Source organism: Cebus imitator, unplaced genomic scaffold, assembly GCF_001604975.1.
Source record: "Cebus imitator isolate Cc_AM_T3 unplaced genomic scaffold, Cebus_imitator-1.0 Scaffold29, whole genome shotgun sequence".
Taxonomy (NCBI): domain Eukaryota; kingdom Metazoa; phylum Chordata; class Mammalia; order Primates; family Cebidae; genus Cebus; species Cebus imitator.
This window is the reverse complement of record NW_016107344.1, coordinates 11536064-11554533: the sequence shown is the minus strand read 5'-3', so window position 1 is coordinate 11554533 and position 18470 is coordinate 11536064.

The following is an 18470-nucleotide window of genomic DNA, read 5'->3' as shown; positions in this document are numbered from 1 at the left end:
CTTATAAGAGAATGGCGTGTAAAAGTAATGTGCTTTTCCTTTATTTGGCATTCTGTTTGCATCACAGTATAGTAAGGATGGGGCGATTTTGTTCTTGGAGTCCCAGGCCACTGGCATCCCAGAAGCTCTGCCAATATGCTTTGTGATGTTTGAAATTTTTTTTTAGCTTTTTTACCCCTTCTATAAATAGGGAGAAATGATCATTCTTGGTATAACATTGTACATTTAGGTGATGTCAACGTGTCAGAGAAACAGGAAATTCAGAGACGGATCATAGTAAAATTACCAAACCAGTGAAGTGCGTATTTCGAAATGTGAACTTCCTCTGTGTAGGCTTTTTGAGTTGACCTTTGGTGTCACTCTGAGAGCAGTTCATTGTCCCTGGAAATGTATTCTTTACCCATCTTTTCCCCTCACCTTGCCACTATACACCTCATTACATTTATTTAATAATCCTTTCGGAGATTAGGTTAAAGCTGGGGATAATATTAAGAAATGAATGTGGATAAGACAATGAAAACTCTCCCATGTAAGTAGAGAAGTTTAAACTCCCTTTGGCAGGCTCCTGTTCTCAATATTGCTGACTCCATCATGAGGGAGGGGACTTTAGCCTAATGATGCGGGTGGGGGGATGCAGGATTGGGAAGTGAGAAATTAAATGCTTGGGATATGATGCTGAGTTTCTTGCTTAAAGAACGTGTAAAGCACCCAGCATGGGCCTCTTACACAGTAAAACAAAGTGCATGTCAACTAGCAGGCTTTTTATACCTAACATCTTTTTGAAGAAAGTCAAAGACTTACATGAAGGATTTTAAGGTTCAAATTGGAACTTTAAGAATGAGAAAGGGGGAAGAAAACACTCATCATTTACTGAGCCTTAACCAGATGCCATAGACTGTTCTAGAGAATTTAAACTAATGGTCAAATTAACCCTCTATAGCCCCATGAGAGATATATAATTTGGTATAATTCATACCATTTCATAAATATGGGAACTGACAGATGTCGGTTAATATAAAGCTATGTCTTCATGTCTAAATTGAGGTAGAATCCAGATGATAGCCCACTTATTTTTGACTCCATATTTCATTTTGCCACTCCTGGGTTGTACTGATTAAGTTCAAAATTACACCAAAATCAATAGAGTACACTGCTGTCTACTGATAAGTGATTAGTCTTGGGGCCATCTTCCAGTGTTTTAGAACAGCTGATAACAATGACAATCAAATGTACATCGGAATGATGAATTTGAGTCAACAGGTATTATTGAGAATGTGTTACCTGCTGGCTGAACGGCAAGCTAATACGCTATTACAATGTCTGACTCTTTCTGAACAAACCTGATTTTATCACCTGAGATGTGCTGATGGTACCCCATTTCCTCTCCCAATTTACAGCCTTGATTACTAGCCCAGGACACAAAATCCTGCTCCACAGGCTCTCCTTCCACCCACACCACCACTTTGCTCTTCTGAGTAAAGTTCTTTTATGCCATTGCCCCATTAGCTTTCCATCCTCTGGAACAGAGACTCGAAATTTGCATATCATGTACCAATTCAAAAAAACCCATATTTTATGTGTACTTTCAGTATGCTGGCCCCTACTGATCTTTTGTGCAAATTAGAAAGAGGTGTTTCTTCACTTTTCTTTTGGATCAGGAACTTTCCCCCATGTAATGATTTTTGATAGAAAAGTCTATTTTTTGTTATCTGCTTTCTGAAACAAATATGCAAATCTCCCCTATATATAATATCTTTGTACAGTGCTGTGTAATTAACCCAAATGGATAGCTCTGAAAAACCAATTATTTATTAAATACCTATATGCTATGATATTTTCAGTAAATGATAATAATAAAATGCCAAACTCTTGCCTTTATGGAGCTTACATTTTGTGGAAATCATCAAGGATTTAATAAGAAAAAAAATGAGGATCATGCATATTATATTGTGGTAAATGCTAAGGAGGAATAGTAAAGCAATAAAGTTAAATATAAAACATCAACTTTGAGAAATTACATATATTAGGGTACTGATCTATTACATGCATTATAAAATATAGTCAAATAAAAATTTAAAATGAGATAAAAATAAACATGAATGGCAGTCCCCATATCACCCCTTGTGAATGATCCTGCATCTCTCTGTAAGATGAGATGCAAGACAACAGAACTTTCCACAATGCTGGAAATCTTCATTCTGTGCCATACACAGAATGGTAGCCATTAGCCACATATGCCTATTATGAATATTGTATCCTTTAAAAAATGCCTAATGGGTACTAGGCTTAATATCTGGGTGATGAAATAATCTGCACAACAAACCCTCATGACACAAGCTTACCTATGTAAAAAGCCTTTATATGTACGCCTGAACTTAAAAAAAAAAAAGAAAAAAAAATGTGACTACTGAGACCGAGGAGCTAAATTTTAAATTATCTTTAATTTAAATTAATTTAAATCTAAGTAGTCATAAATGGTTAGTGGCTATTGAATAGCAGCAGAGAAAGAACAGTTCTGCTAAGGGTGCAGTGCCTGAGGCAAGTAGAACATTGCCCTTGAGCTTGATCTATGGCATTAATTTCACCTGATGACCCTAAGGTTGTCCTAATCTTAACCCTGTTTGACCTGGATTAATGACATGTGTTCTCCATCAAGTCTCTGACAAGCTTCCTCCCGAATTCCAGAATTCTTAATTAACCTTGTGTAACACTGTTCACTGTTTATTGCACTTCTGCTAGGATGTTCCCATCTATGCTTATGGTGATGCTGGCTCCACCCATGTGGTCTCATATATTCATCGGTTCCTGCTCCATAGACTCCTTGAAGTTGTCCTCAGACCCTTCTGTTATGAAGATTCTGTCCTCAGATTGTCTACAGTTTTAGAAATTGATGCTGCAACAGTTAAGTTTGGGAGGCTGGTTATGCTGTGGACCTGTTCTTCTTTTCCAAACACTGCCTGGTACTTAATTTAAAATGCAGTCTTATCTTCCAATCTCATCTTAAACTATTGTTTAAGGCCAATATTTTCTATTAAACAGCTGCACTAAAAACCCTCCTAAGAGAGGGCTTCTGTGTTTAATATTGCATTAAGTAATGCTTCTGGATCTTTGCTTGCATCTCTAGAGCATAGTGGAGCTAAATGTGCAAGGATTATTTGAGAGTCTCAAGTTGGTGTGAAAATATCAGATTCAAGCAAGACAGCTGCCTCAGGCTGTGTGAAGCTCTTTTAGATTGCTGCCACTACGAAGAAGTCTCATTAGAAGATTCCCATACCCAGGAGATGTCATGAGATCATCATACAGGAGGTGAGTGGCAAATAACTTCAAATAAGCAGAACTCTGTTGCCCAAGTTCTGTGCCCATTGGACAAGCAGTTCCATGCCAGGAGATTTTTTATTTATAGTACAAAACCACACACAACTCCAGCAGCTCATCCAGGAACCCCAAATGTCGCCAGTGAGATCAAAACTCCTGAATTTAGCCTGGGGCTTCCTTCTCTAAAAAGAAGGTAGAGGCATCAAAACTAGCTCAGAATATTTTTCACAGACATTCACATAAGCCTAGCAAGATTGAAAAGAAATAAAGAGGAAGCTTAAGCTAAAATATTTAAAATAATCTGAAACAAAAAAAAATTTACATAGAAAAAGAGTCATGTCCAAAAACAGTTTCATTTTTGGAACAGACAACAACAACAAAAATTATAAAACATATTAAAGTAATCCGAAGGAAATAAAAGAGGTGAGTTATTAAATATAAGAGGAGAAACAAATTAATTTAAAAACAGCACAAACAGTAGAATTTATAAAACATTTTGTTCTTTAAATAAACTAATGAAATAAAGAGGCCTTTAATTTAAACAATATTGAGAATGAGAAAGTGATTATAATTTACAAGAGGATGTTATACAAAATTCTATAATAAATATATTTTAATATCTTGATGAAATGAATAACATTGCCAGAACATATAAATTATTTTCATTGACAAATAAAAGAGAAGTGAACCTAATATACTCCAAACCATAAAGTAAATTGAGAAAGAAGGGTATAAATATCACTACAAATATGGTCCAAGGTAGTTTTAAATAAAGTCCTTGTAACCTTCGGGTAACAGATAATTTCCATGATGTTTACCAATTCCTGGATTTAAAAAAGTTTTTTTAGTCATGGCTATTATAGCCTCTCTGAGACTAGATAAAAGTGAGCTCTCTCAGGACATCTGCACTGGCTGGGCCACCTGTGTCTCCATGACCCTCTCTGCACCACTCTGTCAATGCAAAGACAAAGAGAGAAGCTCCTGCTTAGGGTCTAGGAAACTGAAACTGGGTTTTGAGGGGAACTGGAGAATGAAAACAACCTGAAAATGAAGTTGACAAATATTATCTTCCTGGTATTTTTAACATTCCGAATAAAGCAAGAGTGAACAGAATATATTTCAAGTCGTGTTGGACAAGGCAATATTAAGCAGACATAAGAAAGAGTACAACTTCTAAAATTATGTAAATCAGTTGAACAATAATGTAGTTACATTAAGATACATTATCAAGGGCAAAATCTGACATCGAACTAGAAATAATTATGAATTATAATTTATCATTTAATTTAATTTATAAACAATTTAAAATAGGCAGTTATATTATATTCTCAAGAGATTTGGCTAAGATTACAAAACATTAATTTTAAAAGGGCAAAGAAGTTTTATAAAGCACAGGAAAGGAATAATAAAGCAAGGTTTCCAAGATCAGTGTGTATACTTACATATGATGCATAACAAAACACCCAAGCATAGTGGCATAAACAACAAACCATTTGCAGATTCTGTGTTCAGGAATTGCAAACCATAGCAGGTTTGACTCATATATGTCCCATAATGTCGGAGGAACAGTAGCTGGGATGATCAGTTTTTTAGTCCACTTGGAATGCTATAAAAAATACGTAAATCGAACAGTTTATTAACAATGGAATTTACTCCTTACTGTTCTGGAAACTGGAAGCTGACAAGGAGCTGCCAGCATGGAAAAGCCCTCTTCCAAGCTGCACATTGCGAACTTCTCCTGTATCCTTACACGGTGGAAAGAGTTTGCTATCTTTTTGCCCCTTCTTATAAGGGCACTAATTCCATTTATAAGGGCTATACTCTCATGACCTAATTATTTTCCAAGGGCTCCAGCTCCTAATACTATCACTTTGGGAGTTAGGATTTTAACATATAAATGTTGAAGGGGGGTACAAATATTCAGTCTGTAACAATTTGGAAGTCATTCACATGCTTGGGGCTGGATATCGCGTGGAGCCTCCTTCATTTATACATGCAGAACCTGGGCTGCCATGATTGAAAGGTTGTCCACTGGTGTACCTGTATACAGTCTGTCCATATGGCTTGGGTTTCTGGCAGTAGGATGGTTAGGTTAGGAGAGGGAGATTCCAAGAGCAGACATTTGAAGAAATCAGGCAGAAGCTGCATGGGCTGGCCCTAGCTCAAAAGTCCCATAGCATAATTTCTGTCAAACTCTACTGGTTAGAGCAACCATGAATTTATCCATGGGACCTTTTCTAAACCGCCACAATAAAAGATTATGTGGAATCCAAAGCAAGAAGCATTAAGCAAGACAAAGTCAATCAATTTATTTACTACAGGGTGTCAATGGCAATGAAGCTATAACTGTTGGGGATTTTTATGTGTTAAAAATACATATATCAAAATATATAATGGAAAGCATTTTTCTGCTCTAATTTTTCTAATAAAGTCTCAAAAAATATAAAAGACCTAGTTTCCATACAAATTAAGGTTAACCTGATATATTTAATTAAATATATATGCACTAGGAAAAATGCTCATTTTTTTGTGTGTGTCATCTGATAATTTCAAAACTAACATATGTTGGGCCACAAAGGAAATGTCAATAAAATCTTCAAAGCACAAATTTTATGGGCCATTTTTTCTGCCTCTATACTTCTTGTAATAAAACTAAAAATAAATTGAAAAAATAAATGTTTAACTAACATTGGAAAGTGATAACACAGCAATTAAAATGTCTTCTAAATATCGTGTGTCAAAGAGGAAATCAAAAGTGTAATTACAGGCTTTTTGCTAATTAGAAAAAACGACAACAGCACATAGCAAAATGTATGGGGCATAGGTCGTTCTCACTGAAAAAAAAAATAAGTGTGCACTTATTTTATATACTTCATTCCCAGGTACAGATATTCTGGAAGGTAAATTCCAATATTATTAAAATTACATCTACTTATCTATCATTACCTGTGTAATCTAACTATCATTTATCTATCTATTCAACATTCATTCTGTGTGTATTACAGTTGCCACTGCAGGGAGCAATCTAAATACCTATCAATAGAATTCAGTAAATAAACATCACTTTAATACATTTTGGAACTTTCATGCAATACAATTATATGCAGCCATTATATTCACGTGAAGAACTGCCCATGACAGAAAGGGAAAAAAATTAAGAAGACTACAAAGAAGGATACAGAGCAAAGTTTTGCTTGGTGTGGAGGAAGCCTAGAAGGATGCAGCAGAAGGAATGCCAGTATCTATTCCACATTTCCTTTCTTTTTTCTGCCAGAGTTTTGATTTTTTTTCCCAATAATTCACTATCCACCACAGCCATATGATTCCCTAACAAGCACTCAAATTTCATTTCCCTTCCTAAGGATTTGTTTAATGGTTGACATGTGACTCAGTTCTGATAAATGATATGAGAGGGAATCTCCTGGGGGATTTTGAAAAATGCTTTCTTGTTCTTAAAAGTGCAATTTAATACTTCTGTGTTTTTCAGTGTAATACTTTTGTGGTTGTATGTTATATTTAGAAACTGCTGTAGCTACCTTGCAACCCCAAGGGAAGCTGACCAAATGTGATGAAGACTGCTAGGAGGAGGAGAAAAACAGCTCCTTTGGATCACTGAATAACCAGCTTGGAAGATGTTGCCCTCTGGAATTTATTCGATAAGACACTAACTTTTCCTTCTCTGAAGCCAGTTGAGCTGGTACTGCTCTTTATTTGCATCTGGGATCATTTTACTTATACATAAGATACACATCAAAAATGTTACTGGAAACAAGATGTGTGCATTTTTATTTTTCTCTCATTTATCTCCAGATTGGCCTTTTCCTCTCAAATCTTAATAATATTGGATTTGTCATTTTTTAAATTGCATTTTAGGTTTTGGGGTGCATGTGAAGAACATGCAAGATTGTTGCATAGGTACACACACGGCAGTGTGATTTGCTGCCTTCCTCCCCATCACCTATATCTAGCATTTCTCCCCATGCTATCTCTCCCCACCTCCCCACCCCCCTATCCCTCCCCTATTTCCCCCCAACAGATCTCAGTGTGTGATGCTCCCCTCCCTGTGTCCATGTGTTCTCATTGTTCAACACTCACCTATGAGTGAGAACATGCGATGTTTGACTTTCTGTTCTTGTGTCAGTTTGCTGAGAATGATGGTTTCCAGGTTCATCCATGTCCCTACAAAGGACACAAACTCATCGATTTTTATGGCTGCATAGTATTCCATGGTATATATGTGCCAAATTTTCCCTGTCTGGTCTGTCATCGATGGGCATTTGGGTTGGTTCCAAGTCTTTGCTCTTGTAAACAGTGCCACAATGAACATTTGTGTGCATGTGTCCTTATAGTAGAATGATTTATAATCCTTTGGATATATACCCAGTAATGGAAATGCTGGGACAAATGGAATTTCTATTTCTAGGTCTTTGAGGAATCGCCCCACTGTCTTCCACAATGGTTGAACTAATTTACACTCCCACCAACTGTGTAAAAGTGTTCCTATTTCTCCACATCCTCTCCAGCATCTGTTGCCTCCAGATATTTTAATGATCGCCATTCTAACTGGCATGAGATGGTATCTCAATGTGGTTTTGATTTGCATTTCTCTAATGACCAGTGATGATGAGCATTTTTTCATATGTTTGTTGGCTTCATTGATGTCTTCTTTTGTAAAGTATCTGTTCATATCCTTCACCCACTTTTGAATGGGCTTGTTTGTTTTTTTTCTTGTAAATCTGTTTTAGTTCTTTGTAGATTCTGGATATTAGCCCTTTGTCAGATGGGTAGATTGCAAAAATTTTTTCCCATTCTGTTGGTTGCCGATTTACTCTAATGATTGCTTCTTTTGCTGTGCAGAAGCTGTGGAATTTGTTTAGTTCCCATTTGTCTATTTTGGCTTTTGTTGCCAATGCTTGTGGTGTTTTGGTCATGAAGTCCTTGCCTACACCTACGTCCTGAATGGTTTTGCCTAGATTTTCTTCTAGGGTTTTTATGGTGTTAGGTCTTATGTTTAAATATTTAATCCATCTGGAGTTAATTTTAATGTAAGGTATCAGGAAGGGGTCCAGATTCTGCTTTCTGCACATGGCTAGCCAGTTTTCCCAACACCATTTATTAAACAGGGAATCCTTTACCCATTGCTTGTTTTTCTGAGGTTTGTCAAAGATCAGATGGTTGTAGATGTGTGTTGTTGCCTCTGAGGTCTCTGTTCTGTTCCATTGGTCTGTATCTCTGTTTTGGTACAAGTATCATGCTGTTTTGATTACTGTAGCCTTGTAGTACAGTTTGAAGTCTGGTCGTGTGATGCCTCCAGCTTTGTTCCTTTTGCTTAGAATTGACTTGGCTATGCGGGCTCTCTTTTGGTTCCATACGAAGTTTAAGGTTGTTTTTTCCAGTCCTGTGAAGAAGGTCATTGGTAGCTTGATGGGGATAGTATTGAATCTGTAAACTACTTTGGGCAGTATGGCCATTTTCACAATATTGATTCTTCCAAATCATGAGCATGGAATGTTTCTCCATCTGTTTGTGTCCTCTCTTATTTCATTGAGCAGTGGTTTGTAGTTTTCCTTGAAGACGTCCTTTACGTTCTTTGTTAGTTGAATTCCTAGGTATTTTATTCTCTTTGTAGCAATTATGAATGGCAGTTCATTCTTGATTTGGCTCTCTTTAAGTCTGTTATTGGTGTATGCTTGTGATTTTTGCACATTGATTTTGTATCATGAGACTCTGCTGAAGTTGCTTATCAGTTTCAGAAGATTTTGGGCTGAGACAATGGGGTTTTCTAAATATACAATCATGTCATCTGCAAATAGAGACAATTTGACTTCCTCCTTTCCTATTTGAATCCCCTTTCTTTTTCTTGCCTGATTGCTCTGGCTAGAACTTCCAGTACTGTATTGAATAGGAGTAGTGAGAGAGGGCATCCTTGTCTAGTGCCAGCTTTCAAAGGGAATGCCAGTGTTTGCCCATTCAGTATGATATTGGCTGTTTGTTTGTCTTACTGTTAGAAGAAAAGCTAACAAATAGAAAGAAATAATAGTTTCAACATCAACAGAAAGTATGTATACTCAGAGTCCCCAACCAAAAGTCGCCAACTTCAAAGACAAAAGGTAGATAAATCCACAAAGATGGGAAGAAACCAGCACGAAAAGGCTGAAATCTCCAAAACCCATAACGCTTCTTCTCCTCTGAGGGATCACAACTCCTTACCAGCAAGGGAACAAAACTGGATGGAGAATGAGTTTGATGAATTGACAGAAGCAGGCTTCAGAAGGTAGATAATAACAAACTTCTCTTGCTAAAGAAGCATGTTCTAACCCAATGCAAGGAAGATAAGAACCTTGAAAAAAGGTTAGATGAAATGCTGACTAGAATAACCAGCATAGATAAGAACATGACCAACTTGATGGAGCTGAAAAACACAGCATGAGAACTTTGTGAAGCATACACAAGTTTCAATAGCTGAATCAATCAAGTGAAAGAAAGGATATCAGAGATTGAAGATCAACTCAATGAAATAAAGCAAGAAGGCAAGATAAGAGAAAAAAAGAGTGAAAATAAATGAACAAGTCCTCCAAGAAATATGGGATTTATGTGAAAAGACCAAATCTACATTTGATCAGTGTACCTGAAAGTGATCGGGAGAATGAAACCAAATTGGAAAACACTCTTCAGGATATTATCCAGGAGAACTTCCCCAATCTAGCAAGGCAGGATATACAGATGCCACCACAAAGATATTCCTCAAGAAGAGCAATCCCAAGACACATAATCATCAGATTCACCAGGGTTGAAATGAAGAAAAAAATGCTAAGGACAGCCAGAAAGAAAGGTCTGGTTACCAACAAAGGAAAGCTTATCAGACTCACAGTGGATCTCTCTGCAGAAACCCCACAAGCCAGAAGACAGTGGGGGCCATTATTCAACATCCTTAAAGGAAAGAATTTTCAACCCAGAATTTCATAGCCAGCCAAACTAAGCTTCATAAGCAAATAAGAAATAAAATCCTTTATGGACAAGCAACTACTGAGAGATTTTATCACCACCAGGCCTGCTTTACAAGAGCTGCTGAAGGAAGCACTAAACATGGAAAGGAACAACCAGTACCAGCCACTGCAAAAACATAAAAAAATGTTAAAGACTATCAATACTATGAAGAAACTGCATCAACTAATGGGCAAACAACCAGCTAGCATCAAAATGGCAGAATCAAATTCATCCATAATAATATTAGCCTTAAATGTAAATGAGCTAAATATTCCAATCAAAAGACACAGACTGGCAAATTGGATAAAGAGTCAAGACCAATCTGTGTGCTGTATTCAGGAAACCCATCTCATGTGCAAAGACACACATGGGCTCAAAACAAAGGGATGGAGGCAGATTTACCAAACAAATGGAGAGCAAAAACAAAAACAAACAAAAAAGCAGGGGTTGCAATCCTAGTCTCTGACAAAACAGACTTTAAACCAACCAAGATCAAAAGAGACAAAGAGGGGCATTACATAATGATAAAGGGATCAATGCAACAAGAAGAGCTAACTATCCTAAATATATATGCACCCAAAACAGGAGCACCCAGATAAATAAAGTGAGTTCTTAATGACCTGCAAAGAGACTTAGAGTCCCACACAATAATAGTGGGAGATTTTAACACCTCACTATCAATATTAGACAGATTGAGACAGAAAATTAACAAGGATATCCAGGACTTAAACTCAGCTCTGCACCAAGTGGACCTAATAGACAACTACAGAACTCTCCACCCCAAATCCACAGAACATACATTCCTCTCAGCACCACATTGCACTTATTCAAAAGTTGATCACATAATTGGAAGTAAAACACTCCTCTACAAATGCAAAGGAATGGAAATCATAACATCCAGTCTCTCAGACCACAGTGCAATCAAATTAGAACTCAGAACTAGGAAACTCACTCAAAACCACACAACTACATGGAAACTAAACAACCCGCTCCTGAATGACTACTGGATAAATAACAAAATGAAGGCAGAAATAGAGATGTTCTTTGAAACCAATGATAACAAAGACACAATGTACTAGAATCTCTGGGACACATTTAAAGCAGTGTCTAGACAATTTATGACAATTTATAGCAGTGCCTACAAGGAAAGTGAGGAAAGATCTAAAATTGACACCCTAACATCATGATTAATAGAACTAGAGGAGCAAGATCAAACAAATTCAAAAGCTAACAGAAGACAAGAAATATCTAAGAACAGAGCAGAACTGAAGGAGATAGACATACAAAAAACACTTCAAAAAATTAATAAATCCAGAAGCTGGATTTTTGAAAATATCAACAAAATAGATAGACCACTAGCCAAAAAAAAAAAAAAAAAAAAAAAAGGAGAGAAGAATCAAATAGATGCAATAAAAAATGATAAAGGGGATATCATTACTGATCCTACAGAGATACAAACTACCATCAGAGATTACTACAAACACCTCTATGCAAATAAACCAGTAAATCTAGAAGAAATGGATAAATTCCTGGACACTTACACCCTGCAAAGACTAAACCAGGAAGAAGTCAAATCCTTGAATAGACCGATAACAAGTCTGAAATTGAGACAGCAATTAATAGCCTACCAACCAAAAAAAATCCAGGACCAGATGGGTTCACAGCTGAATTCTAATAGAGGTACAAAGAGGAGCTGGTACCATTCCTTCTGAAACTATTCCAAACAATACAAAAAGAGGGAATCCTCCCTAACTTATTTTTATGAGACCAACATCATCCTGATACCAAAACCTGGCAGAGACACAACTAAAAAAGAAATTTTCAGGCCAATATACATGATGAACATTGATGTGAAAATCCTCAACAAAATACCAAGCCAAATCCAACAGCACATCAAAAAACTAATCCATCATGATCAAGTCAGCTTCACTCCTGGGATGCAAGGCTGGTTCAACATACGCAAATGTATAGATGTAATCCACTACATAAAAAGAACCAAAGACAAAAAACACATAATTATCTCAGCAGATGCAGAGAAGGCCTTCAACAATATTCAACAGCCCTTTATGCTAAAAACTCTCAGTAAACTAGGCATTAATGGAACGTATCTAAAAATAATAAGAGCTATTTATGACAATCCCACAGCCAATATCATACTGAATGGGCAAAAACTGGAAGCATTCCCTTTGAAAATTGGCACAAGACAAGGATGCCCTCTCTCACCACTGCTCTTCAAATAGTATTGGAAGTTCTGGTCAGGGCAATCAGGTAAGAAAAAGAAGCAAAATAAATTCTTAAGGACTGCAGATATTAGATTTGTTTACAGATAAAATATAAAATATCTGGCTATGGAGTGTTTAATAAAATTAATAAAATTAGAGGGAAAGCAAAAAAAGCATCAGAAAAATAGACTTTGACAAACAAAATGAACTTCAAAATGTGAAAATCATTGAGACAAAAATGTCTTTAAAGATAAGTTAAGCAGCAGATAAAGTACCATTGAAGAAAGAAGTCTGATGCTAACTAGAGATAGCTAGCTGCAAACTAGATGTATATCATAGTACATATGTACATGTAAGAACTACAGAAAAGTAGCAAAGAGACACGAAGGATAGAATAAGAAGCTCTTAAAAACATCTGATTGGCATCCCAAAAGAGGAACTGCAAAGAATTGGGAAGAACCCTTATTTAAAGAATTAATAGCTGCAAATGTTTCAAGATTGATGAGAATTTAGCTCAAGCTGGATAACTAAAAAGAATTTATGACTAGGCATATAGTAGTGAAACTGCAATATAGGAGAGAGAGAGAGAGAGGGAGAGAGAGAGAGACTGGGGGGGAGAGAGAGAGACAGAGAGACAGACAGACAAAGAGCAATTGAGAAGAAAAGAGAAGTAAAGAGAATAAGAGGGAGGGATTGTAAAAGGAGATGGATAGAAAGGAGAGGATGACTTACAGAAGAGAGCTAGAATTACAGAATACTGTGGCAAAAATAAAACAAGGGAAATGTTATTTAAACATTTATTAATTCAACAATTTTGCATTTGGTGTGTCTTTATGCTAGTCACTGTTATAACTTCTAAGGATGTGGCAATGAACAAAATCAAAAGGCTCTCTGCTCTGATGAAATTCACATTCTTTGGCTGTAAGTAAATTTAAATAAATGACAAAAATTAAAAACAAAGACAATTTTAGGCCTTCTCTGCATAAAAGTAATATATAGAAATATAGTATGAAATTAGAAAGTAATTGCATTGGCTATTTTATTCACATTCTTAGAGGGGTGAATAAATTTAAGTAAATGACAAAAATTAAAAACAAAGATAATTGAAGGTGTTCTCCACATAAAAGTAATATATAGAAACATAGTGTGAAATTAGAAAGTAATTGCATTGGCTATGTTTTTTTCCAGCTTTACCAAGGTATAATTGAAATTTAAATTGTATTATTTAAAGTGTATACTGTGATATTTTGATATATGCATACATTGTGAAATGATTACCATTATCAATCTAGTTAACATATTCATCACTTTACATAGTTATTGTTTGTGTGAGAGAGAGGGAGATGAGAATACTTAAGATCTACTGTCTTAGAAAATTGCAAGTTTATAATCCATTATTTTTAAACATAGTCAACATTGGTTATTTTAGATGGGGTCAACAGGATAAACTTAATTGTGAAGTGAAAATTGAGCTGAAATATTCAAGATGAGGAGAACTGTACATATAGTTGGAAGCAATCCACTAGGCCCCGAAGTAAGAATGACTCTTGAGAGAAAAGGCCAAGCAGAGAGAAGGCAGAGAACAGCATGAGACTGGTAGCAGTGGTAGGCAAGTGTGAAAGAAGACCGGACCTAATTTTAATGGCAATAAGAATTTGAAAGTTTTAAGAGAAGATATAATAGGCATGAAATTACATTTTCAAAGGTTATTTTGTCTGCTCTGGGGAAAATTGAATGTCATCAATTAGAGAAACAGTGTGCTTTACTGTGGATTCCCCCTGCATTTTATTTTTTTATTTTTAAATTTTTTTGCCCTAAAGCCAAGGTGAGAGTGTGTATCTTATGATTCTTCCAGTTTAAGTAAGAGAGCTAGGTATTTGAAACTTAAATGTAAAGCACACCCAATTTTGGCCCCAAACAAACAACATATTCAACATTACTAGCTTCAGGCTTGGTTTGATCCAGGAGGTTGAAAAAGTAATTAAAGTGGTGAAGCTCCATCTTTCAGATAAGCTTTTTCCTGTGTGATAGGCATGATGGTTTCTGGCAGCCTGAGACTTCCATCACAACAGCATTTTAACCTCAGCACAAGGAAAGAGTCTTCCTTGATAACACTGAAAAAAATATTCCAGGTAGAGAGAGCTCTCATTTGCCTCATTTTCATGATATTTCTATTTCTTAACCATTCCTTAAGGCCTAGGGCATTTGGGCACTGTGATTAATGAAGTCAAGGTCACATTCCTACTGCTGGGCAGCTGAAAGAGTGAGGTTAGTCTCTCAACCACACAGTATGATTTCAGTACAGGAATAATGGTAAATGCTTACTATCAGGTTGGAGCAAATGTGATTGTGGTTTTTGCCATTACTGTTATGCCATTACCTTTGCACCAACCTGACTGAAGAAGGTGGAGAGGTATTTGCCATGAAACGAACTGATATCAATAGCAGACAAAGAAGAGGAAATTTGCCCATTTCTTTAATAAAATTAGCTCTCATGACTCCAACATTTTTTGGTCTTCTTGGTAGGGACAGAATAGTAGTCAAGAGAAATCCTGATAGTAAAAATTAAAGTGATATTTTTAGCCTATATCGTTTCATTAGAAATCACCAGTTAGTCTCATAAAGATGATGGGTCAAGTGGAGAACTTGATATTTTCTTCCCTACACCATCTTATACTACCAGCAGCATGAATAAAAGGAATCAGCTAAATATCAAATCCAAAGACGGCTAAATGCCAACATCCAAAGACAGGGCTCCAGAGAGTTTTCTGTGGGGTACCAGATAAATTGACTATTTTTTTTCGTCACTAGGTGAGCTATTTTTCACACAATGGTCAAGTTGTTATTTTTTGACCATTATCTAAATCCTAACTACTCCCCAAGGACCAAATGGAGGAGTATCACAATTTACCATGGAGATTAAATATGACACTGGCCATTATATAGAAAAGTTACAACCTACAATGCACATTTGACTTTCGATATTATTTCCCTGGCATAACAAAGAGTCATTAAATAGAGGAAAACATTTCAAAATTATTCATAGTAAAGTCTCAGTAGCATACTGGGTAGGAGTACATAGTTATGAGAATAAAAAGGAAAATTAGTACATGAATTTTAATTTCTGTTCTGCATCACTTCATAGAATGTTTGAGCTTTTAAAAACTTGTTGAGGCTGCATTATTTGTAATTGGTCTGAAATGAAACAATGTCAAAAGGAAGGCAAAATGGATTTTTAAAGAGACTAATACTGGCAATGTCAAAAAGCATAATTTTTAAAGCTTTACAGCAAATTATTAGAATTTTAGGTATAATTGAATTAGATTATGGTTGAATTCAGAGCTAATCATTTTTTTGTTCTAGCAAAGGAGACTATTAGAGAATATCAAAATAAACCTATTCAGTACCTTTTCTCAAAGAATTTTAAATGTGTTCATCATTGTTTTATTTTTGCTTTAAAAATTTATAGACACTTATTGCAAAGTAGCTTTCTGAGCCCATGTGCTTATTGCCCTTCTCCCCAACTTCCCATTGAAAAATAACTTCCTATTGCAAAATAAAAATGGAAAATTTTAGCACAAAAGTGCATTGGACAAAGTCCATATCAAGAATTGGAATCCAGAAAGGGTCCTATCCACAAGCTGATGAAAGCATTTTTGCTGTTTAGAGGATTTTTGCTTTATGCAAGAAATGACAATAACCAACATGGAAAAAAAGCCACTTTCTGTATGGGAAATATGTGTCATACAACAGTCTTCACCAGCATTTGTACCTCATCTTTGATAAGACTAAAAACCATATCTTACACCTCCAAACATCTTTAACATTAGATAAAATATCAATATTCTTATTTTCTCTTCTTCCCTAATATAAAAAAGAACTTCTCTTAAATCTGTGTGTGCACATGCATAGAGTTCTTTTATAAGTGAAAGGAATTCCATACAATACATCAAAAGGTGCAGTAATTTTGTGGATAAACTTGCAAGCTTCCTTCCCACCACCGAAGCAAGCATGCTATATGTCACAGTAAAACAAAAACAAAAACAAACAAACAAACAAACAAAAAACCCAAGAATATAAGATACTTTGTATTTTATTTTCAGGGAAATATTCAGAAAATATATACAATATTTAAAAAGGAAAAGCAATAAGCCTAGCTCACAGTATACTGACTATGTGAGAAAATCAGATCAGTGAATTAGAAAATTCCATGTCTGTCAGGGTAAAGATGAAGAAAGAAATATGATAAATTTAAGATAAGAAATACTGATGATAGCTTTAGTCACTATATATGCCTAATATGCATTCCATATGGAAAGAAGAGATCAGCAATAATGAGAACAAGAAATAACAGGACATTATTTCCCACTTGCTAGAAAATTAAAAAGAAATCTGATATTAAGCATTCAAAATATAAAGTATACAGTGCTAATAAGAATCCTAATTAGTTAATAGAATCACTTGGAAATTGACAATTGATTTCCAATTCATGCGTAATTGACATACATATATACAATTTGATTTTTTACATTTATCCCAAATATTCATACTCCACTACCAAACCATTCCGCTTTTATGTATATGGATTCCTAGATTTGGATGCTTTCAGAAGCAGACCTAGAGACCAAGATTTCAGTGTAAATAGGTTGTGTGTGTGTGAGAGGTAGTCCTAGGAAATACCAGTAAGAAGCTAGAAGTGAGACAGAAAAGGGAGCCAACACAAGGGTGGATTACCAACAGTTTACCACTGGGGACAACTGGAGCTCAGTTTGATGGAGGAATTGTAGAAGACAGTATAGAACAAACTTTCAGGGTTACTCTAGTCAAGTGGTGAAAAATCTGGGGTATTTATCCTCAATTCTCTCTCTAGTTATGGGCTATTTCTGGGAGCATTAATTCCTGTGCACTTCCAGCTTGCTCTGAGCATGTGTCCAACCAGGAAAGTATTCTTAGGCTGCCTGCAGCCAGCAAGTGTTCACAGAAGGCAGCCTTCAGAGTACAACAGGAAAGACAGACAGAATAAGGATAGTGTACAATGTCTACTATAGTAACTTAATGAATGCATGTCATGTGCAAGGAAGTCTATAAAAATATACATCATATGATATCATTTGTAATAGAAAAAATGGAAACATCTGAATGCCCATCATTAGGAAGATGAAAAATGAAATGTGATGTGGGTACAAGGAATAAACTAGATCTCTGTATATCAACATTGCTAAATCTTAACATCAATAAAAAATAAGCTGCCAAATGATACATACATTTATTATAGCCTTTATATAAATTTAATGACAAATTAAATAAGTCACACACATATATGATAGCATTTTTTAACTTAAAAAATACACGAAATAATGTAAACATGCTTTGCATGTTTAAAAAAATTTTTTAGAGGCCTAGAAAGATACATAGAAAATTTATGATGCTTTTTATCTCTTAGAAAGAAAATGGGATAGGAACAAATAACAAAATGGATTTTTTATTTATCCATAATATTTATTGTTATTAAAAATTAACTTGATTAGAACATCAACATGTTAAAATGTCAATATTGGATCGGCCCTTGGATGTCATTCTCCATAAATTTCTCTTAGTTTTCTTAAAATAAAAAAGAAAATAAAAATGAAAATGGAAGATAGAGAAAGAGCAATAAAATTTAAATGAAAGTATTCTTGGGCTGAAAGATGCATTAAAAGTTTAGAGAGAAAGTGCTTTAGCCAAAGACTGGCGAAATATTTGCATTTTATTTACAAGAAAAAAAGTTTTTATTTGGGATTTTAATTAATATATTCTATTTGCTTCCACATCTGTGCCTGCTTCACATCTTTTATTAACTCCCGATTCCCCCCAGGCCGTGCCCAGTGGGCCCCAGCCCCGGGCCCAGTTTGTCAGCCATAAGTCCAGAGTTAGAGCTGAGCAACATTGATCAAATTCTCCCCTTGA